The following is a 24,533-nucleotide window of genomic DNA, read 5'->3' on the forward strand; positions in this document are numbered from 1 at the left end:
GACTCTTTGGCAGACGCGATTGCACTTCCTGTTCCTGCTCACACACTGAAAAGCGTGCGTCCACAACAGCTGCCCTTCAGCACGCTCGAGCTTGCGTGCGTCACGAGGGACCTGACGCAGTTTCACCTTACGCAATAGGATTTTTATTTACTTATTTATTTATTTATTTAACCCTCTCCTTTTGGTTAGCCTTCAAATCCCATCTGTGTGCTAACATTAGCCTCTCAGGCTAAATGCATGTTCAGCCTCCATTTCCTGTTAAAATGTTGCTTGCTGCCAATATTGTTTCATTGCCATTCTCTGTATGACTGAGATTTTTTTTCATTCCAATTACAGTCTGCAGAACATCAATACAGAAGATTCTCTAATACATTCTCTCATTTGCCCACAAGTGCTCGGTTTGGCACTCAGGCTAGCCTATAACTGAAAATGCTATGTGCGTGGTTCCCCATCTTTCTTTAACTTTATCATTCAACAGAGCGGTACTGTACACAAACAAAACACCCAGACACACGGTCTACATCCGGTGGACAGTAGTTCCTGTAAAAATCCATGCCGAATTTGGTGTGCTCCACCGTGGTTGTTTGAACCTGTGCCAAATGACATGGTTCGTAGCATGCTCTGTGATGTTCATGCAAGATTAATTTAGCAAAACAACAGGCTGGACCAATCATCACTGGAGTACTCTAGAGGCACACTTAACTTGATTGTTTTCTGAATAAATCACTTCAGTGGAGAGAACAGTTTTTTCTTGCTCTTTATTATTATTGTTTTTTAAAAGGCTTACATAGTGAAGCGGTTTTCTGGTTTTAGAGCCATAGAACAAACCCCCTTCCCCTGCAGTAGCCAATCAACCCACCCACCAGCGCTTGTACTCCTCCAAATAAAATGAATAAACTCCAAAAAGCTAAAATGGCGTCCCTTTGAGTCAGGATGAAGGAAACCCAGCCCAGGAAAATGAAAACAGTGTTGACACCCCGCTGAGTGGACCTGGGATGGTAGTCCGTGGACGAGGCTCAGGTGATGGTAAATATTAAAAGTGCCTTTACTCTGTGACATGACAGCGTGAGGTGGGGTGTGGGTGGGGGGGAATATCTATGAATTGGTAAATTTTATTTTCCCAGGCCTGGGAATAATATAACAACATTTATTCCCAGGCCTGGGAATATCACCCCGAAAACTTGTCCTGTGATGCCTACAAATTTACTCCCGGCCTGTATGGTACACAACCCAACTCCGGCACATCACAACGAGCAGAAATGTGTGTCCACAGGCCTCACTTACAACTTTCCTCTATCTCAGTTATTTTTTTTATAAATCAGGCATAAACACAGTTTGGGAAATACATTTAAGTTTAAATCCAAGATCGTTTTTATAAACGAGACCCCAGGACTGAATCCAAGTCCAACACTGTGTACTGTGAAGGCTCTCAGGGGTGAATTATGGGAGGTGAGGGGAGAGGAGGGGGGCAGTATTATTGATTCTAAATCTGAGTGGAGTATAGAGTTGGCTTGGCCCCTTCTGTAGTGGAGGGGGGGTGGACTGGGGTGGGGTGGGGGCAAGTGTTCTTTCTTGTTGCCCCGGGTCCTGTGGACACTTTAATCTCTGCTAATCGTTTTAAAATACAAGAGACACAATGGCCCCCGCCACACGTTCAGTACCACGGGCCTCATTCTGCTTGCTCAAGCAAAATGGACTAATCCTGACCCCTCCCCTCGTCCCCCAGTCCTGGGGTGCTGGATTTGGGGGTGTATGTGGGCATCACTTGCATCAGAACGTCCACTGAAGAAAAGGCAAGCTACCCCCCCAGAGGAGGAAGACATGGACGGCTGCCATGTTGGTCCTGTTTGGAGAGAAATAAAAGTACAAAACCAGAGCAATGAAAGTGCAGTGCAAACTGTCATAATTACACATTATTTATTATTTACATAAAATGATATTTACCTCATCTTCTTGCTATTACTATGTTATTTTTTATGCATACCCCTAAGACAAGTAGCGAATGCTAATATAAAAAATTCTAATTAATATTAAAATTTGCATTAGTAATATTATATAAATAACGAGTTTGTTGTATTACCCTCCGGTAGACCTCTGCAGCTCATCCAGAATGCTGCCGCTCGATATCAGCTTGCACCAATTTAAAAGACTGGTGCTAGCCTATCAGGCAGCTAAAAGGGCAGCTCTGTTACGTCTTCAAATGATCATCAGACCCTGCACACATTTCCTTTTATTTATTTCATCACGCTGGTGGAACAAACATCTTTTGAAATGCATCTAAATGATGAACAGATATATTTCAAAGTTGTGTCATTTTCCATTATGGATATAGGACTCTCTTATGTATTTTTTAAATTTTTATTTCACTACAATTCTTAAATAAAGATAATTTCACATTTTTTTTCCTCCAAGGACACTTGTATTATATTTTAAAAAATTTAAAACACTTTAACATTTTTCCTGCTAGGACTAAGGAGGAAAAGTCAGAGGACTGATGGTCCACTGTGAACCTCAGGGCCTGAGTAATGAGGGCGGGCTGTAATGTGGTTCCTCTAATGTCCTCTCCACACATTACTGCACGTTACAGGGGGAGCTGTGGCTTGTCCCCCCAGCTCTCCGAAACCCCCAGCCACATTCACACAGCCTCCGTCTGCAGGGAACAGGGGCATTCAGCGGCGTGTAACTGGAACCAGACACCCCATCTGGAGGCATGGGGAGAGAGAGAGAGAGAGAGAAAGAGAGAGAGTGAGGGAGTGCAAGAGAAATAGGGGGTGAGAGAATGAGGAGGTTCGGTGAGACAGAACGAAGGAGAAAAAGAGAACTATGCACCTGCAAAATCCACTGCAGACCAACAGGGGGTGGGTACACTGTAAACACTAAATATTGACATCACTGGCAGAATAAATGGTAAAAAAAAAAAAAAAAAAAATCAGATTTCCTCTTTTTCCTTAGTTTTAAAATGATGGATGATTGATCTTGTTTTCCCCCAAAACAATAAAAAATATAATTAAAACAAATTAAAAAATGGTAAAAGTCTTTATCCTAACCCTACCCCCAACCCTATCCCTAATCCTAACCATAACCCTAATTGTGAACATAATCCTGACCCTAACTCTAATGTGTTTTAATAAATTTATGATGAAACGTGTTTCAGTGGAAAATGGCAAAATAAGTGAGACTATGGTCTTATGTCCAAAGCATGACAAAATTTTCTAAAAAAATAATTTTTTATTCAGATGGATAGGAAGTCATGTTAATTTAACAGGCACAGTAAAATAAATGAATAGAAATGTGTTTTTAAAAATTCACAATGCAGAATATGTTTCAATGGTAAACAACAAATACATATCAAATATATAAGACTATAGTCTTAGGTCTGAAAAGTGAAAAAATATAATTTTTAAAATGAAATTTTTTGATTCAAACAGATAGAAAATCATGTTAATTCAATAAGCATGGTAGACAATCTATAGAAATGTGTTTGAAGAAATGTATTATGCAGAATGGGTTTCAATGGTAAACAACAGGTAAACAACAGAATACATAAGGCCATTGTCTTATATTCAAAAAGGGAAAAAAGGCAAAAATAGTTCAAATGCTATTTTTTAATTCAGATGGATAGGGAATCTTGTTTAACAAGCACAGTGAAATACTTGAATAGACAAGTGTTTTAAGAAATTAATGATACTGAATATTATTATTCAGTGGAAAACAACAAAATACATAAGATGATAGTCTTATGTCTAAACAGTGAAAAAATAATTATATGTCTTTTTATTCAGATGGATAGGAATCATATTAAGCATAGTGAAAAAATTGTTTGAAAAAATGTTTAATGCAGAATGAATTTAGTGGCAAACAACAGAATATATAAGGCTATAGTCTTAGTTTTAAAAAGTGAAAAGAATGAAGAAATATTTCAATGTCATTTTTTCATACAAATGGATAGAAAGTCATGTTAATTTAACAAACACTGTGAAATGGATTAATATAAATGGTTTTGGGTTTTCTGTGAGTGCTCCTGTTTCCTCTCACAGCCCAAAACATGCAGCCCTGGGAATACAGGTGAAAATTAGTCTCCCTGTCTAACTACATCATTTTATTAATATGCTTTGTCCCTGTCAAATAAACTAATAATAATAAATTTAATCTGCATTTCCTACTCTAACCCTAATTGTAAACCCTAGCCCTGTAACTTACTTTACCCTAATTGGTAACCCTGTAAAAACCCTAAAAACATTTTTTTAATTTAAAAAAATAATATTTTATATAATATTAAAAATAAGAAATAAAAATAATAAATAAACATAAGAAAAATAAGAAACATAAGAAATAAAAACTTAAAAGGACTCAAATCAAAAAGTGTGGGCAAAATGTGTACTAGTTCCCATTATGAAGACAAGCAAATGGTTTTGGTGTCTTGCAAGCCCAAAACCAAATCATTTCCTCTTTAATATCTAATTTAGCATCCTCTATAGCCTTGCACTTGGATTCAGGTTTTCAGTTTCAGTCAATTCTTAACGTGCGTCTCTCACCGCCTTTCAGACGGAAACCCATCGTCCACCCGAGCGATGTCCACACACTGGCTGATCAAATTCAGCCCCAGACAAAATGAGCGGCAATACAAATCACATTAGCCCAGCGACGAGGTACCATACCATGGATTTTTGTAAAAAGCAGATGAAGGCGTATTAATCCTCAGATCCTCCTCCTCCCCCCACCTACATTAGTGCCCCCTGCCCGCACCCCCCCCCACCCCACCCCCCATCTCCAGGCCCCCGCAGTTTCCCCTCCACACAGACCATTACAGAAATCAAACACCGCCTTCCGTCCAGTAACGGACGCTCTAGAACTCCTGCCATGTCCAGGCATCAGCGGCGGGAAGAGCAGACGCTTCCGATGAAAGGGAGGGGTGGGGGTGGGGGGGGGGGGTGTTGGCTAATGACATCATGGACATTGATAAAACTTCCCCTTTATCTCCCACTATGATACAGCAAGGGTTTTTTACATTTTCTTTCTGAGGATGTGAGTATAATAGAATCCGCTTCACTTTTACTGGGAATAATTTCCCCAAAATATTGTGTTAACTTTATTTATTTATTTGGAAATGACTGCCAGTAATAGGAGATGAGCATATTGCAAATAAATATTGCAGTCAATCATTCAGTACATCTGCCTGCTGATAAGCACCTGTGATACGCGACTGCAGCAGGACCTTCTGCACAAAGAAATATTAAACCTGAGCAGCCTCCTGCAAGCCAAGTGCAAACAAACAGAGCTTGTGCAAATATTGACCTCCCTGCCAACACTCGAAAAAGCAGAGTATTGTCATCCCGCCCCAAAAGGGCATTAATGAGCTCCTGAGGACAGAAACATGGTCCCAACAGTCGGCTTCCTACGGTGTGTCCAAGGGGCGAACTTGAAGAGGGAGGGGATCCTCAGTCCCTCTGGGTTTTTGAGAATTCAAAGCTGCCCCTGCCCCCAACCCAGCACTGTAAGCTATGAGGCCGTAGGTGTGCAGGGGACTTCATGTCTGTCAATCCCACACTGCAGCACCCACAGCCACTCACTCAGTGTCTGGCTATGGCTCCTCCCCCTCCACAACCTCACTCCCTCCATGGCCCCTCCCACTACAAGGCTCCTCCCACTACATCCCAGTCAAATAATTATTTGAAACACTTCAACCCTTAAAACACCAGCACGATTCCTAAACATTGCTGACACTTTTAAAAGAAACAGCTTATTTTACCAATATTCAGAACTAAATTATTTTTTGTTCATAACACCTTTCCCAGAATATCCTCCTGGAGCTATAGGATAATTTTCTGTATTATCAGACTCTAGAGAGTTAGAGTGTTTCAAATACATACTTGACCCAGGTCTGAGTCCTATTACCAATGGCACTGTTCTGAGGTTGTAAGGACAGACCATTGGGGGCGGAGATCGAAAGAGGGGAAGACCATGTACAAGGCGATGCTCTCTCACTGAGTCCTTCAGGAGTTGGCTGACGCTCCCCAGCAGTAGTTGGCAGGGTGTAGGAGTTGGTTGACACTCCCTAGCAGTAGTTGGCAAGTCTAGAACCACCGGATCCATCTACCTCACCAGTGTGAGTTCTACCATTGCCAAACAGCGCAAGGGAGCTGGACCACCCTTCCAGAATCTTCCAGGTGAGCAGGCAAGACCCTGAAGGGGACACTAGCAGAGACAATCCCCGCCACCCTGATTGAGATCTTCCAAAAGCATGCATCACAGGACAGTGAAAAATGTCTTTTTTTAGCAGATGATCCTGTGAATTGAACATGGCTGAAGAACTGATCTGAGCTGGATGGAAGGACATTGCAACGGGAAGAGCGCTGAATATATCCTAAATAGAGTATCATCAAGCAGCATCTCTTGTTGTAATAAAATATGTGATACCATTGAAGAAAGCTATGGAAAATATAAAAAAATATCTTAGCAGACACATACTATGGACTTCCTCTGCCTGGTGTGTCCTTTTCTGCCAGGAGAACATGCACTGGTGTTGGATTAATCCTTTGAACCATGAAGGTTAAGTAGGCCTTCAAGCGGAAAGAATTGTCCTCTTCATCGGTCATTCAAACCTGGGCTCTTCCTTGGATGGCGTCAAAAATGCACCGCCCACGCAGTTTCCTTACAGGGGTCACACACCCGTCAGACTTTCACTTTCTACGCTGGAGTTCTCTGGTTACGCCAGACAGAGCTCAAAACTAAAATAGAAAATGACCTCTGCGGCAAACAGAGCAGGTCAGAGAGGACAGGAGCACCAAGGAGGTCAATCTTCAAACCAGCAGCGAATTCTCTGAAGTGTATAACAAAATAAAAGATAATTAATTACAGGTAAAGGAGGCAGAATTAATGGAAGGTCACAAGTCTGAATGAACTGCAGTGCTGTAATTGGGCTTATAGAGAGATCACCACTCTTTGATAACAAATTAAATCACTTTGACCTGGAAAATCCTAAATGGGCAAAGCGGTAAATCTTCTGTGGATTTCACAGGGTATCTGAGTTCAGTGAGGTTTTCCTAAAACATTTATTACACATTAAGCATGGAGTGGCCACTTTATAAAGCACCTATAAGCAAATGTTATGCCCTGTGGTTGACAGTGACATGATTTAAAACAAAATACTTTCGGTCACCTTTTTTTGAAATGTCATTCACCATTTCATTAACCAATTATGTTTTATTCAAAACCAATTATTGAATTCTCATATAACTAATATCATATCAAAGACATAATAAACCTATCAATAATACATTATATATAAAGTGTACACACACTCACACACACACGGAGTAGCCTCCTAAGAATTAGTCCTCCTTGATAATGACCTGACTAGTAATGGTCACTCAACCAGCTTCAGTGTAAAAGAGCAGCTCCCATTTCCCCCTCCCATCTGCTGCAGTGGGTCAGCTCCACACAGATTTCGGCACTGGAAATCCTGCTGCGTGAAACCCACCGGCTTCCCTACCAGGCCAGGAGGACACCCGACCTCAAGAGTAATTATCTTCTTAGCGCCCACGCGGTTTTCCAACGGGAGGGCGGGCTCTCAGCAGCTCTCGGTGCGGCATCCGAGACGCATCCGTGTGGGGAACAAACGAGCTGCGAGTCTGTCCTCTCCTATATTGGCACTACACATAATTGCTCAACGGATATATACAGAAGCAAAAATGTGCTAGTGCCAAAATGGGCAAAGACGAAAAAGGGGAAAGGCGTCCGTATGCAAGGGCAGAAGATGTCCGTTAGGGTCCCCGGCCAGAGAGCTTAGACCAGCAAGACGGGCTCCCGACAGTCCCAGAAACCCAGTGCCTCCGGGCATTCTCCTTCATACAGAAGCGGCTCAAGGAATTAGTCGCATGCATCCCCATGTAAGAGAAGGAGAGAGAAATAAAGAAAGAGAGAGAGGGAGAGAGAGAGAGATGATCGGGTGCCTTCACGTGGTTCTTTCTCTACTCTGTGTATGGCCCTATGGTAATTCACTGATGGTGCGCTTTCACAGTGAATTCTACCAGTGCCATACACAGAACAGGAGTCATTATCACCCCCCGACAGCCAGATTCAGCACCGCCGGGCCCCACAGGAAGAGGAGCGGGAAGGCACGGCACCGCTACGTGGAGAAAGAGAAACACCGGCAGAGACAGACAGACAGAGAGAGAGAGAGAGAGAGACATAGAGAGAGCAAACATTTTCATGCTGCAGTCATTCCATGCGAAACGGGTGACTTAGCTCGAAGGAGAGGTGTGGACAGACACCGAGGCTTGGGTGAGTGATGCAAAGTCAACCTTCTCTTCTGAAACAGCCAATCCAATTCCACGTTTACCATAGTTCACTTGAGCTAACACCTCTTAAGGTTCCAGTACAATCGTACTGACAGTCATTCTCTAGCTATGAAGCAAAGCCATTTGATTGATTAAACAGTAGCTGGGGTGCATGTTAGGACCATTTGTTCACAGAGATTAGGTTAGGTTTTTTCCAATGGGTTTTGAGAACTAAATCTAAAAAAATAAAAAATAAAAGAAACCACAAATGAATTGTGTGATATGTGTGTTCATTTGAACGAAGACAATGGGCATTCAAATAACCAACATTAAAGGCTGAAGCGTGCGTGCGTTTGTGAACAACACGGTTGACAGCAGGTGCAATGCGTGGGTAAACCAGCCACACCTCAAATGCGGAAACCAGCCAGCCCTCGGCATTCTGGCCATAGTCCGGGTCCTTCTGTGCCCTACTTAAAGGGCTGAGCTCCTTAGGAACTTTAGAGTGACCTATAATTTAGCAGCCCATTCATACATGGTGACAGACAGCACCTGGCAAACCAAATTCTCATCCAAATCACGGGTTCAAACTCAGGAGACTGCTGGGGCACGGGGCAGGTCTAACATTTGGTGGTTCTCCTGCTTTTACAATCTGGTGCATCTGAAATGGAAACCGCCCATTTTCAAGTGCTTGCGATTCTCACTACGTCACAAACCCCTGAATCCCTGTCCTTGTGACTGAGCTCAGATATCACAGGTGATGCTCTGAAGAGGGCTTGGGGACCAGAGTTCCGCAGGACGGACCTCAAATCATCCAGTCAAGTCCCCTGCTTCACCTCCCTCACACCAGCCAGGTGACTCTACCCAGACTCTACCCAGACGTGTCCTTGATCGACATTTTAATCACCTGTTAATCAAATTATCCTGTTATTGGCACATTTCTGTTTCTTATAAAGACTAAAAGGAAATGGGGGGGGGGGGAGGGGACTCCTACTCTCCAGAGGGTTAAGCCCTCCTTAATACTGACGTTCCCCAGCAGCCAAGATCTTCCTCATCTAATCCTCTCAGATTAAAGAATTGCCCCGGATGTGCAGTGAGCACAAGAGAAACTTCCTGCCCTCCAGCTGGAGGAACCTCACCATCATCATCCTTGCCATCGTCTTCCTCACCATCCTCATCCTCGCCATCCTCCAAAAACACCAGCCTAAAACAGGGCTGCCCAACCCTGTTCCTAGAGGTCTACCTTCAGTGAGGTTTTCATTCCAACCCTAACAAAGCACACCTCATACCACGGCTTGAGATCTCACTGAGCTGCTAATTGGTAGAATTAGGTGTGCCAAATTAGGGTCGAAATGAAAACCGACAGGACAGTAGATCTCCAGGAACAGGGCAGGGCAGCCCTCCCCTAAAAGGTTTACAGAATCCACTGCCAGAGCTCAAAGAAAGTGAGGCACCAGCCTGAAGACAAGTTTAAGTTTTCCTTCTAAATTCAGAATCAATAATTGGCATGAAGGCAGTGTCATTGCTTGGACACCTGCACCAACTTGGGGGGCCACTGCAGCCAACCTGGAACTACAGATGATAACAAATAATGTGGCTACAAATGTGCACTGATGCTGTCGCCGCTGTGCAGATTTCTGTGCGCTGTCCCCTTTAATGAAATAAATAAAGGTTTAAAAATGCCGAACGCTCAAGCAGAAGCACGCTATTTGTCTCCCCGCCCTGAAGACTCCCCGCAGTACAGCAGGAGAGCGAGTGTTTATCAGGGGAGAGTCGCATCGCACTGCAGACTACCGGTCATCTGAAAACGGGAGGTGGTAACCACTGGTGCCCACCCTACCTCTGGCGGGACACATCAAACTGCAGGTTTCCATGGTGATGGTTAGCTAAAGACATCATAACCCAGGATTTGATCTTTGAGCGATGTCAAGCACTATAGCCTCCAACCTGAGTTAGTAACAAATAATTTAACCGAGCTTCCAACTAAACTCTTATGAACAACAGCACAGGACAGAAGGTTCTGGAAGCTGTTCCAGAGCAGACCCAGCAATAACAGAATAAATGGCAGCAGACACTAATCCTCCTAAAGCTGAATAAATAAACAGTGACAGGGCGCTAAAAAAGCGCACTGCAGTCCGTACAACAGACGCAGCCTTTCTCCAAGGGCTTCAAGGTGCCCTTTCAAGCGTTCTCTTTAAACTGCTTTTTTTTCGTTTTCATTTTTGAAGGTCTCCCTTCCCGCATCACGTCTCTAACGTCCCTAAAGACGCCCCCCCTACACTGCAGTGCTTTCCCTTTTCCCTGCTGCGAGTGAGACGTAATCATTTATTTATTGACGATGATATAATTGCATCTTTGCTGACGGTGAGCTGTCGGGTGTCGGGAATGGGCGGGTCCTCTCCTCTCCGAAGCTTGGTGCTTTGACGGCTTCACTGAGGGCAAACCCATGTAATCTATGGGGCTGGTGGGGGTTGGGATATAGGGCGTGGTGCTGCCTCGAATTTCGACCTTGTGCCTCGTCTGCTGCTGATCGAGGTTCCGCACTGCCCGTGGCGCCATTTTAGAGGGGGGCACTGTTTAGCGGTACATTCCTGCGCCAACCCTTACAAAGAACGCCATCAACCCTATTCCCCTCCGAAGGGACAAAATCATGGGTTAATTCCCAGAGTGAGAACAACCTATACACGCATCACACCACACGCACATGCAAAACACGTGCAAACACACACACACACACACAAATAGAAACATAGCCTACTTTCTTCATGCGCCGACCGGTCAAGATGGTCGCCATTTTTCCCCCCTCCCTTTCCCCCACTTCCCACATTTGCTGCTTTAATCTCTTAGTGCCATCTGCTGCGACTGCGCAGAGAGAGCAGCAGCAGCAGCCGCAGAGAGGCCTGCAGACCTGCCCTGCCCTGCCCATCCCAGCCCAGCCCCTCCCTGCCAGGCTAGCAGCAGCCATTAGCTCCCTCGCCCTCAGTCCCTGCAGTGGAACGAGCCCAGATTGATTCCAGCTCTAAAATGATGTTCTAAGTGATTTTTTAGATGCCCAAATGGCTCCCAGGGCAGGACTCATATTGCCCATTTCCTGGAGAAATCAATAACGCTAAAAAGCCGAGCAGAGGAGCCTCCATCAAGTCGCACTGTAGACAGACTCTCTTTTCCCCCCTTCGTTGAAAGAGCAACAACTTATGGAAAAGGCCGATTCCGATAAACGTAGGGTGGAAGAAAAAAAAATTGATGATATCTAAACGCTCCTCTTTTGGCTACATAGTGACATATGTTTGTAACGATTTATGTAAAATTACTCATGGTGCAGTAAAACCATTGAGAGCGTTTATTCGTTATTTTTTTTAGTTTAGTTTTTTATTCACGTGCACTTTTAAGTAATCTTATGAGCACATGAGCAACTTACTTTAAAGCGAGACAGATTGTCGGTATCCAAACACCAACAGACCAATAAAAGGAGGCTAAAATAGGAAGAATATCCAAGGGAGACGGTGCAAGACAAAATTTGGTACAACTCATAAATTAGCGTATTCTTTCTACAGATATCAGCGCACCTTGAAAAAAGACATCATAAACAGAGTTTGTGGGGGTAGAATGCATGTGAAGATCACCTTGAAATTAATAATAAAAATTGATATTACAATCCGGTACATGAGATGTGTTCTTGAAGGGTCAAACCAAGGTCAATTCATGAAATAAAATCTGAACACACATTGCTACTAAATAAAATTTATCACAAATATCTTGGAAATTCTACGTCGCAGATATTATATTATTTATGATTAATTGTTCCGTTATGATTATATTGTAATTGAACTGCAATTACATAAATCAATCTTATAAGGGACAACGTGCCAAGTCTTAAATACAATATCGAAGGAAAGAAAGCGAGATCATTCATCTGAAAAATTCTAACTTATTTATATATATATATATATTTTTTTTTATTTTATTTTTTTTTACTTCATCACTCAGTTCCGTTGCCTATACGGTTTAACCATCACGATGCAGTCTTGCGTGTCTGGACAGAGCGGACCAGCTCTAGTCCTTCTTCTTTGAATTACCCTCAATGACAGTTGCAAAGTCCCTTCGGTTAATCGCATTTGTACGTGATTAGGGAGTCTACACTCCTGCAACTCCTGTTATTTTGGGAACGATTTGGAAACACGAGCCTTCGGCCTGAATCAAAAACGCGCGCTTGGGAAGGCAATACAATACTTCATGGTTGATTATGAAAATGGACTTATTTTACACGGAAAATTTGGCAACTGAATACACTGGTTCTCAGTCATTATAAAAATACACATACCATTCGATCATAATTCAACATGCACCAGACAATTTCGTTAAATAAATCTACTAAAATGCTCCAGTACATAGAAATTAAATGATATAGGATATAGTCTATTGAGTTTATTGACCATGCCAAAATTTTACATTTTTATTATTCCATCCATAGCTCAATTATGTACTTCTAAAATGTCATAAATATACAGGTTATATCCTTAATTTTATTTGCCGAGCAATCCAATCGCCCGAATTCTAATTTTTAGTGCAGACTAATGCATATTTTACATTATCTTGCGTTACTAGCACGCACCTTTTAAACTATCTTCATAGAAATAATCGGAAAACGCATAATATTGCAACTTAAAATGATATAGGCTATGGAAGATTTGATTCCACATACCATTCAAGTCCGTCTACTTCAATGGCAAAGACAATAAGAGGTCAAATTCAGAGAAAGAAAAACTCCAGGGTTTACTTCGGTAGACAAAAGACATTTTTTTGCAGCGGAAAGAAAAAAAAAATCATTTTTGTTTTCTAAGGGAATACGTTTAATTGAAATAAAATTGGTTTTTAATTATTAATTTCAATTCGATATTATTTTGAATAGCACGCAAGAAAAAAACGACAACATATAAACATAAAACCTTATTCACAATCGCAGGGTCTAGAAAATTACATTTCTTCACTGCGTAAATTTACATCCTCGTGAAATAGCCTATACTAAAGGTAGGCTACAACCTGCCAAGGGGATTAAACTGCATGCCGCTAAGCAGTGTAAAATAGCCGACATTAATTTGTAACTAACTTAACCGCTCTTTTACAGATGGCTGTCTCGAAAGCACATTGCTTTTGCTTAATAATATTTTTGACGAAAGAAACGAGGAGCTTACCTGAACGAGGTGCTTTGAAACCCCAGGTCAAATGGTTGCGTCATTAAATATAAACATAATGTAAATAGGTTATATATCCCAATCAGCGTTTCAGAGAACCTTAAAAGTTCGATAATCGACTACTATAATAATGGAATATCTTGAAAATGTCCCGGAATTAGAGTTAAAATGAGACCGTGGCCTGCGGTTTCGCGTGCTCATTCGCGGCTGTCTACTTCAACCTCCGGTCTACGAAGACGCGCAGTTTAAAAAAAAAAATCTGCAGGTGTGCCAAAACAACAACAAATCAGCATGCACGTTCAGTAAATAAAAATCGCTTGCGCCCAATATAAGTAATAAACAAGGACTATACGATTAAGCAGACAAACTGCAGAATTTCAATGAAACAAAGAGAACCAGTCTGCTTTGCTAACTTCCTGGGTATCAAATGACAGTTTTCGCGCACTGATTTTGTACCCCCTTCGCTCGCTACCTGACTCTACCCCGGCTGCCGCCACTGGCTTTACCTGCGGAATGGTTCAAACTGAGCCCTCGAGCTCTCAGAACTGCAGATGCCCCGATTTCCCCCCTTCTTCCCTCTCGTGGACAAACGGTTCTCCATCTGCTATCAAGCAGGTCTGCCTGTTTGGGCAGCGAAGGCAGGGATTTTCCAGTGGAAAAGATAATTAGTTTGTAAGCATCTTACCCCAGTGGCGAAGGAATAATCCAGCCCCTCTCCTGTCTCGCGCATTTTGCAATGTCACTGGCTCAGGTGCTTTTGTGAGGTGGAGCTCGCGGGAGGCAGGGTCACCTTAAGAGCCCCGGCTCCCGGCTCGCGGCCGATTGATGGCTAAACAGACAGCTGGCAGCAGATTGGTTGCTCTTCGGATAAATTGATTTCATGCTGCAACTTTTGGACCAACCCATTAGGCCTACTTCTCGATTTAACAAGGGAGATGTATCATCTTATCTCCGTTTCTACCAGTGTGCAACCTTTTATAAATTCTTCTACATATTCTCTATTTAGATATCAAGCCATATTTGTGAAGATAGCTGGGAAGCAAACACAATTACACATTTTCTCCATCATACCAAAGATGGTACAGTCATTTAGCCTAGTCATGTCACGTGAATACTTCTTCATCCTTTGAGTGATATTATCAGCTATGTCATGAATGGATCAGTAGATGCCTAAATATAAAATAATTTTCAAAACCATCAATAATAATAATAATAATAATAATAATAATAATACGTTTCACCTGAGAACTGTAGCCTATATAAAGTGTTCTTCTAATATTGCCATTAGTAAATGAATGGAAAGATTCGATTATTAATAAAGTTTTACTAACTCCAACTTATTACTGTTATTCAAAACATTAATATACTCTCAAATATGCCAATAACAAGCAATAACGGCACCGGCCAAGTCTCACATCTAAGCGTTGCTATGACGCTTCGATTTTATCCGTCACTTGCTTACAAAAAGACCCCCTGATTCTACCTGTTGTGTCTGCAGGAGGACCAGGCAGGTGTTTACCTGCGCCGCGAGCAGACAAAGGGGCTTCTGTCTGCATCGAGAGACGAAGGAAGGAGGGAGGGTGGGGGAACAGGCGGACATGTTAGACAAGGCCGACCATGCTTAAAGAGAGTACCTACATCCAGTTAAATTTTAAGTAGCAATTCCACCACAAGCATAGTTATGTACGCGCCTAGACACAATTTTAACGCATTGATATGATATTAACGTTTGTTACATTGTGACTTATATAGTATCAACCGAGACAATTATTTCAACTTGTCTCTAAGAAAATAAGAATTCCACCTTATTTTAATTTTCGATACAAATATTCTAGGAAGAATAACGTTTGGCATCATTATAATTACAACCAATCGTAAGCAGCACGATTATTAAATGCTGTCTACAAGCAACAACCAATAGCAATGTTTAACACATAGCCTAGGCTACAGCTAAATGTTTAAAGTAAAATTGGATCGAATGTGCACACGTCTAAATATAAGCCGTCCATGAATGCAGGAGGGGCGAAATTAAAAAAAAGGATATTAAAATATCAGCCCTTTTTAATAGTTATTAAGATGGCTGTTTGGAGACAAAAGATGCCCTTCCTACCCCAACCCCCACAGTTGGATTATATTTTTGACATACTGTTGAGCCTGCAGTTCTCTCTCTGAGTGTGTGCAGTAGGATCAAATGACCGCATCCAGATGGTCAATAATGAATAAGCTCTACAATGCTACAATGCACGTATGCAAAAGGTCTCCTGGCTATATGCTCGCTGCACCAGTCTTCAAGCATTTGTCATTCAGTGACGTTCAACGTGTGACGCATAACTTAGGCAACTTTATAGTCTCCGCATGTAGGCTACATACCAGAAAACTGAACAGTATTACTGTTCACAACAAAATACGTTTCACTTATCGACATAGCCCCTTCGCATTACACAAACCAAACAACCAAGCGATTTAATAGGCCTATGTCATCAACCATGTGGCTTACATTCCCTATAATAGCTGGTATTTTTGGTAAGACCTCACCATGGCCTTAAAGAAAAACCAACGAAAACGAAACATCGATTTACATAAAACTTCTGTAAAATTCAGCTACACTTAGCTGAGGAATTCGTATAGCCTAAGCACAACCATACAATGCGAATACTTTAATGATTAATGTATTAAAAGCGCTCTGTATTATTTGCACGCAAATAGAAAACATCGCAGTCATTCGGCTACTGTTACAACCTGAGGATCGATCTGGAGTCGCCGCTTCTCGCGCTCTGGCGGAGCTCCTGGAAGAAGACGTCATTCATTCCCTCTCGCTACACCGCTGGGGCTGCAAACCAAACCAAGCGACCGAAGAAAGTTTGAGCGAGGCTGACTCGAGCTGGCCATTAAAGTGCGTCGGAGCAATTCACACGAAAGTGAACCACATCTGACATTCGACGCTCTTGCAGGTCAAATATATGTAGGTATGAGCTACCCAGACTCCTCTCTGATAGTTAACATGAGTCCATTTACCTGCTGTTGATAATTAGACAGACACCTTTGTGGAAAAAGGACCCCCATCTTTTCAAATGATCCGACCGCTGCTTGTCTGTGATATCGGGTTGCACCCTTTCAAACCAAGTGGTTACAGTGAAATCCATCCAAGGGGAGTCATTGTTTTCTTCTCTGCATTAAAGCAGGCACAGCCAGTGACAAACCCGAGCCTGCTTGGTCTTCCTGAAGGCACCCAATTGGTCTCGACCTGATTAACTTCTGGAAATGGTGAAATCCAAGCATGCCACGCACCGGCTCTGAAAGGTCCAGAGAATGTGGCCGACAAAATCTCATGAATATTTAAAATACTCATTAAGTTCTGCCCATCACGTCCGGGTCCAGATGACGTTTTGGTTTAGTTTTTCGCATCTGCCCGAGAGGTCTCAGGTGTAACACTAGTACACCTGCGGCACAGTGTCTTGTTTGAACGTTAGGTGATATGGCTTCGCGGGACAAAGAATGTCAACAGATGTTGTAGCACACTGAATTGATGATGCCAGTACGTAGCAAAATTTCCTTCTTAGACGTAGCTAATAAAAACAGCGTACAGTACGCCTCCATTCGATTTGTATTTGATTTTATTCTGTGATAACTAACTTCAGGAGAAGTCATTGATACCCTTCAACGCATCTGGGAGGCAACCTTATATTTCTCATGTGCGCCGTTTGCAAATTGACTAGGCCCATGGTCTATAGCCTATTACCTAACTATAGAACTACTACTGTTCTGACCATCTAACGGATATAGGCTACATCTGAACTATGTCACAAACGCAATATATCCCACCTTGTCAAATGGTGTGGACGCAAAAAGAGTAAGTCGTGTTTGTGTGTGAAAGTAATAATGAGAGATGATGATGATGATGATTATTATTATTATTATTATGGTATATTAAATTAACATAAATGCAGATTTATTTTGTTCCGTAAAGGTAAAATGTAAAGAATTTCTTTTTTTATATTTTGACGTGAATTCAATTTTAGTTTAGCAAGGCGTAGGCCCATTGAAAACCTTCACACTGTTATCATAATCCTAGTGTCACAATTCTCGGTATTCTGGGTACAAAATTATTTGACAACAAATCGTGGTTGGTTTGGGATTATTTTCCAGTCGCTGGCGGTTTCAGGTTTTTACCTTCGCAGGCGTTAACCACATTTATTTATTTATTTATTTCATTTTTATTTTATTTATTATTTCAAATAAATTGAAATCCCCATAAAGTTACCCATTGAATATTAGCCCGTATTTTCTAATTGATCGTTTATAATGGACTTTCAGTGTCTTAGATTACAATGAATACATCGGGTTTATTTAGACTAGTTCAATAAAGACATTTTAACGTTGCTTGGGTCTCAGATTCGTCAAATGAACCGAGATGAGGATAAACCGACGAAAACCTAAATTTATTTATTTATTGTCTTTTTGCCGAATGGAAGCGACTGGGTGATCAAATTCCACTATAATTATAGCGAAAAAGAATGGGTGAATTTGAGGGGACGCCCTCGGCATATGCGAAGAACAACTGAAAATCCTCATCCGCTTGTTCGCGCAAAATGAACCCGGGTGGCAGCCAATGAAAGGCACTACTTATTGCATTTCTTTAGATTAATGTGTGACTGATTTTTTTCCCATTAATTTTGGCGAATAGAAGATTACAGGCATTGGCTCCATCCAGCGCGTTTTACTCAGAAAATCGGAAACACCGAACAAAATATACCAGAATGGCTGGGGATTAGACAGAATGGAATTAACCCATATGGACAGGGACGCAGACTAACACCATTCTGTAGATACAAAACATGAACTACTTTGGATATCAAGCATTTGGCACTGTAAAACGTGTCTTAATGAAAAATCATCTGAGGTATATTTGCACTACTATAAATTCTGGAACAGGAATTTAATTGATGTCATTCTAGAGGCCGTCACTGGATGGTACTATATTAAGATTTTAAATTTATGCGTAGTTCATTTGTGTTTATTAGTCGTTTAAGTACAGCAAATCGCTGAACAGAAACTGTCTATCAGTTTCTGTTTTATTTAGTTATTTAGTCAAGGTAATATTTATTCGATCTATACTTAAAGAAGTAAATATGCCTACATGATTGCCTGAAATATCAACCGACCTTCCTTTTCGTTCGGCATACATTATTTTATTGTAAGGCCACACGAACCGCGTATGCATCTACAATTATGTCCTTATTATTTAAATATAATGCAGCAATGAATATATAGGCTGCATGCTTTTCAACCCATGGTTTCATTGGGAGATTGTCAGTTGACGTGCTCTAATGCCGTGAGTATCGTGTTTACCATTAACATCTGAGTAATATAATTTCTTGGGTGAGGAGCTGTCCAAGGTACACACTTAACCACGGCGCTGAACCAAAGACACTGAGCTGAATTAAATGACTCAATTTTTGTTAATTAATCATTTTATTGCGAATAAAAATACAATTATAACTCATCTTGCTATAATTTATCTGTGGAAGCGTAATGGGAGGATGGCTTAAAGTGGCTTTTTATAATTAAAATTTGACCCAATATCACTAAATTTGAATATCATTCAATAAAAATTAAAAATATATGAGCGCTACATTTTAAAGGGCAGTATTTTATTGGCCTATTTCTGTAGAAATAACAGAAAACGTATTAATTCTGTCAACGTTTCTCTGGTTCAGTCACAACCTTGTGTGAAAATGTTTGTTTAATTTCCCCTGTGCTGTCAATAAAAGTGCTGCCCACAGTCGCCTTTACTGCCACAGTTAATAAGACGTAAAACATGTAATTCAATTACGTGCCTGTCTCGGCTCACTTCTTGTTTAGTCCTTCTCTCATTCTCCGTGTCTGCCATGAGATGGTGTACCTTTCCGGCATGTTTTTTTTTTCCAGGATCGGATGCTGACGATGATGCAATATTGATGCAGGCGGATTAGAAGGTTGCGCTACTGATGGGAATTAAGCAGGCCAGTAATCCATCAGCGCGCTTCATCCCCGCGAGCGCGAGCCATCTGAAACGGCGCCTTCCTTTTCGCATTTTATAACAAAACAGAGAAACGCTCGACGCCTGGTCTCTCATTTATAGTTATACGCCGAACCAAATAACAAATATTTCGATAAATTGTAATAAACTGTTCATACGTTTAGACATACGTCTAAGTATTGACTGCTTATATGCAAAACATAAACTCATATCGCTGCTGGACGTAAATGCGTAAAGTGAAATGACAACATTCCCGGAACGACACAAGGTCATATTCCAATTGTCATTTTCAACATGACCTTATCTCACAACAATGTGCTTCGAGACAAATGAAAGGCACTGTACAAACTGCCGTTGTTCATTTTATTTATTTATTACAAATAAACGAAACTAATGAGGTTTATATATGAGTGTTACAGACAGCATCGTGCTAAATTGATATCCTATGCCGAGAAATAGGTCATCTTATCGGTTAAGCTTCCTATGTTAAATATAGGTAGGGTACTGCGAATATTAATAAGTTTTAAATATAGCCTATCTTTCAAATGCCAGAATTATTATTGTCTTCTGTTAAATTATTTGAATACATTAATCTCTTTTTTTCATTTCATTTGCTGCCAATCTGGTAATCCAAGTCTATATAAGGAATAAATGCAGTAATACTTGCTGTACGTAGTAATTCACTATAAAAAACTAACCACAAGGTAAAAGGATTAAAACAAAAAAGGGCTATCAACCAAGTTAATGACCATGCGTTAGGCTAGTGCTACTGTACAGTAGCCTTCCTTTTAAAAATAGACTAACAAGTTTCATTGGGTTTCTATCCATATCGGTACTTTTTTCTAAGCCCATCCTTTGCTACCAGGTAATAGTTGCCGGGCAGTTTGGAAAATTCAGCTTTTTAAATGTATGCGTTTTATTTTTTTGTTTAAACTCGACGGGAATAGAAAATATTAGGACACGACACGTTTGTTTTGCATTCTTATGCGAGAATCATCATCTTATGTTGAAAATCATTTCCATGACCTCTGGAAGAACCGACCTGAGGGTTTTCTCTTTATTCAGTTCAATTCAAGTTTATTTGCATAATAGCTCTTCTTTAAAATGTACAGGACTGAAGGTTTGGAGCTCATTTACATTTACTGCAGCATTTGGATAAGTGGAGGCTGCTGGTGTCTAAAGGTTTGACTGTGCTGGCAAGGAGTACTCTGATCTGTGTTACACTCTAAGGAGTATTCTGATCTGTGTTACTCTCTAAGGAGTACCCTGATCTGTGTTACTCTTTAAGGTGTACTGTGATGTGTAATACTCTCTACAGAGGGAAATGTGGCAGGCTGCACACCCACTATATTGGAGTGGGCGTGAACTTTTCTTTCTGTCTTTTTGTATTATTCATTTCTTCATCAGATTCAGAAACTATCAAGCTGCCAGTGTTATAAATAAAGCTACTGAAAACGGTAATGACTCAAAGAAGGGCATTTCTGGGAAGCGAAAATGGTTTCCATAAATACAAGAGCGCCCACACTCAAAAATACTGAATAGCCAAATAACAGCATTACTGCGATTTGTCAACCCTCAATACACGAGGCTTAAATTACCAGTAGGCATTCATTTTTGAAGATACGGTCCCTTCCTTAAGCAGAAATTATGGATGTTAATTTGTGATCATAGACTTGCAGATAAAAAAATTGCATTACTTGAAAAGAATAGTGATGGTGACCGTGTAAAGCTTGGCAGATAGTCTGGCAGCATAGTACATAGTACATTCATCCACAGCCTCTGCATGTTTTTTTTCCCCCCTTCTATCATCTAGGCATCGCTTTTTAATCAGAGGGTTATGCATTAATAACGACTGCAGATCGCACTGCACCAGATCACTGCACGTCTACAAAACAGAGCCAGGAACCCGAGTCGCTGCTACCCAGCCAGCCAATTACACTGAAAATAAAGGAGGCTAGGGTATCACCTGGGATGGAGTTACACAGGTGAGGAGCCGACTGCCTGCCATCTCCTGCCAATCACATTTATTGGAGGTGGTTGGAGATCATGGAAAAAAAAAAAAAAAAAATTATATTCTCAGTAACCAGAAGGAAATGGCTCTCAAGAATGTCGATGGCGTACGCATTGTCATTTTGGCCACTTTTAGCCTTACCCCTTTGTTCTGTGCCTTGATCCCTTTATACAGAACTGATATGCTTATTCAAAATGAGAAGCATAACTTTTTAAAAGTTTAACGTCCCTTCTTAGTTTGTGTATAGAGACTGGCCTACACCGATGCTGACATGCCTTTGTCTCGAAACACTGCAGCTCTGTCACAATATGGAAGCTTACAGTATGGGCAGGTCATATTCAGGCTACACCTCTTTGGCCTGTGTGGGCATGCAGCATTTAGGATTTCCCCAAGCCACCAGACTTGGGCCTAAAACACAGATCCCACATAAATACTCATATTTTTGGGAGAAGATCTGATTGGTGCTTTTTTCATTAAAGATTACAGTTGTTCAAGAGCATTCTAAATATTATAATGATTTCACTACCTTCCGTGGAACAACCATGGCTTGCCGTGGAGGACTATCTATAGAATAATCAATGAAAAACAATACCACAATGTTCTATGAATAAATTATATTCATGACAACTAATGACAATTTTTTTTAGATTGAACTGAAACAGAAGGAAGATCTATATTGAAAATGCTAATATTTCCTAAAACGCCAATGTTGACACATCCATATTAGATATAATTTAATCTATGAAATCTGAATCATGTAGAGTACGTTCATTCTTCCTGAAAGCGAGTAACAAAGAGACACTTCCAGAAGGATCCGCGACGAGGCCGGCCAAACAAAAGCTCTTAGCAACCTTTTAAGCCATTTCATCACGCCGAACCCTCGCTGGGGCAGGTCACATGATCTCCGAGCCCCGTTTCGTCCAATCGGCGGGGCCGTCCTCAGGTTGACATTACATCACCAGCCCCCGCAGCCCCGTCGCAGCCTACCTGACCGGCGCACTGCGGATAATCCGCCCTAAATATTTCATTGAGGATATCGGGTTTCCGTAGCCCTGCAGTCTGGGCCTGCGGAAAGTTCTGCTCCCTCCCCCTGGATGGCAACTGGTTCCTGGGGAAAGGGAGGGAGCCCCTCCCCTCCCTCCCTGCTGCAGAGCCTGGAGCTTGGTGGAGTCTGGAGCCTGGGGTATAGAGGAGGGCTGAGTTTGTGCAGCAGACAACAGGCCCGAAAAACCAAACAAAAACCGCACAGCGCCCGCACTCCCCGAACCCACCGCACTGCCGCACCACAGGGAAACTGTGCTCCATGGGTCTGAGAGAGAGAGAGAGAGAAAGTCAACACCAGCTCCTAAAAGAAATACAAGGAAAGAAAGTCACCCCCCTCCCCCCCCCAAAAAAAAAAAAAAAAAAAAAAAAAAACACCTTGCAGCACCTTCTCTCTCCTGATGCTTGACAGCGGGTCCTGTACTGGCTCTGCCATTTCACAGCAGGAGTGGGGACATTTCAAAATGAACTGTGATTAGCGATAGCAATGGTGCTATTAATATACAGTTGCTGTGGTTTATAAAATGTGTGTGTGTGTGTGTATATATATATATGTTTGCTCACATTGCAATGACTGATCCAAATGATTGTGTTTTTTGCTGGGTTTAATTTTTTTGAGAGAAAAAGATCAGAGCCACATTCCAAAATGAATATTTGCACATGACCTCACACAAAAGGAAGCCTGGATGTGAAGTATACTTTCTGGAAACTCAAGAGCAAAAAGGAAGTAACTTTAAAATATATATTGACAAATACGAATTTAAAATGTGTTCATGCTCATCACTCCCAGAAATGCTGGCGATTTGATGCTGCAAATTGAAAATAAAAATGAAGCAGGATTCAATTTAAAACAGGTCCAGTTTAAAATAAGAACTTTCAGTCAGAATCCCCGCCCAAAGAACTTCTTAGCTCCCAAATGCACCATCTATTATGTGGGAGGAGAGCGGACAGTGCGTTGGGCTGGGATCTCTGAGGTGTCCCGGGTTCATATTCACGTTCATTCACCTTGGGTCAGTTTTCCCGTTTAGCTTATAAAGGATAAAGTTTGGTATGCGGCCAGAGGAAAACTGATCCTACAGCAGATTTTCCCCGACAGATCACTCAGCCACCGTGACAGATTCCCTCGTTGGAACCTCTTTTAATCACTCCCCAAAGAAGGAAAATACTCATTACATGCTTTAAATCCACATATCCTGTTTCTAGGGGAAACAAAACCGGAAGGGAGCAGATTCGCGCGTGACAGAACACGTCGGTGGAGGGGATTAAATTGCCTTATGTCCCAGAATTTATTTTTTGCAGTTCCCGATGCATTTGACGCCAGTGACATGGAACGCGGATGCTGACAGAAAACTGGAGCAGCTGTACTCTAGCTCCATCTTCTGGACGATATTGGAAATGCAAGGGCCTATGGGCTTTAGTTCGAATTAGAACCGTTCCTATTGGGCTCTGGTTTGTACTAAATGGATTTCATCATGGGTCGATTATCATCATTCATTTTTATTTTTACTTTTTTGAGGGGGGGGGGGGTAACAATCTCGGCACAATCAGCACACCAGTGAATGTAGTATATGGGGGAAATATTCACAGAATTAAATTACGGTGATCTCAATTTCACAATATCGTCCTATCGTCGGTTTTCGTCTGTTGAGCTGCCCTCTAGTGGCTGAAACTAGCAGCACTAACACTAGACCAGAATTTTTTTAATTTAATTTTTGCTGTCAGTTTGCAAATGCACATACAAAGCTGATGTTGGTACCTGCTCAGAAACACAATGAATTGTCCAATTGCTTATGGACAAGACAGACACGAAAAATTTTGTTATGGTCTATAAAAGGAAATAAATGCACTGCACAAATTACTATTTGATTTCTAGTCATTTTGCTTCTGGCTGTTCTGCAAAATTCCAAGGGCCAGCCTACTTTAGGCCAAAGCAACCACAGCCATTAGAAGACTTCCCAACACAGCCTACCAATAAAAAGACATTGCACTTCATA

The 24,533-nt window shown here is 41.5% G+C and overlaps 1 long non-coding RNA gene across 2 annotated transcripts; it reads right to left on the reverse strand.

Moving 5' to 3' along the window:
* Positions 1–1,150: 1,150 nt before the first annotated feature.
* On the reverse strand, positions 1,151–16,673 carry LOC135259918 (uncharacterized). Of its 2 annotated transcripts, none has more exons than XR_010331428.1 (2): positions 16,208–16,673; positions 1,151–2,702 (listed from the first exon to the last, which is right to left on the reverse strand). It is a non-coding gene; the product is annotated as an uncharacterized LOC135259918 (long non-coding RNA). The 2 variants fall into 2 exon arrangements; XR_010331427.1 differs by lacking the exon at positions 16,208–16,673 and adding an exon at positions 14,154–14,290.
* Between the last annotated feature and the right edge of the window lie 7,860 nt (positions 16,674–24,533).

Source organism: Anguilla rostrata, chromosome 7 (assembly GCF_018555375.3).
Source record: "Anguilla rostrata isolate EN2019 chromosome 7, ASM1855537v3, whole genome shotgun sequence".
Classification (NCBI taxonomy): Eukaryota; Metazoa; Chordata; class Actinopteri; order Anguilliformes; family Anguillidae; genus Anguilla; species Anguilla rostrata.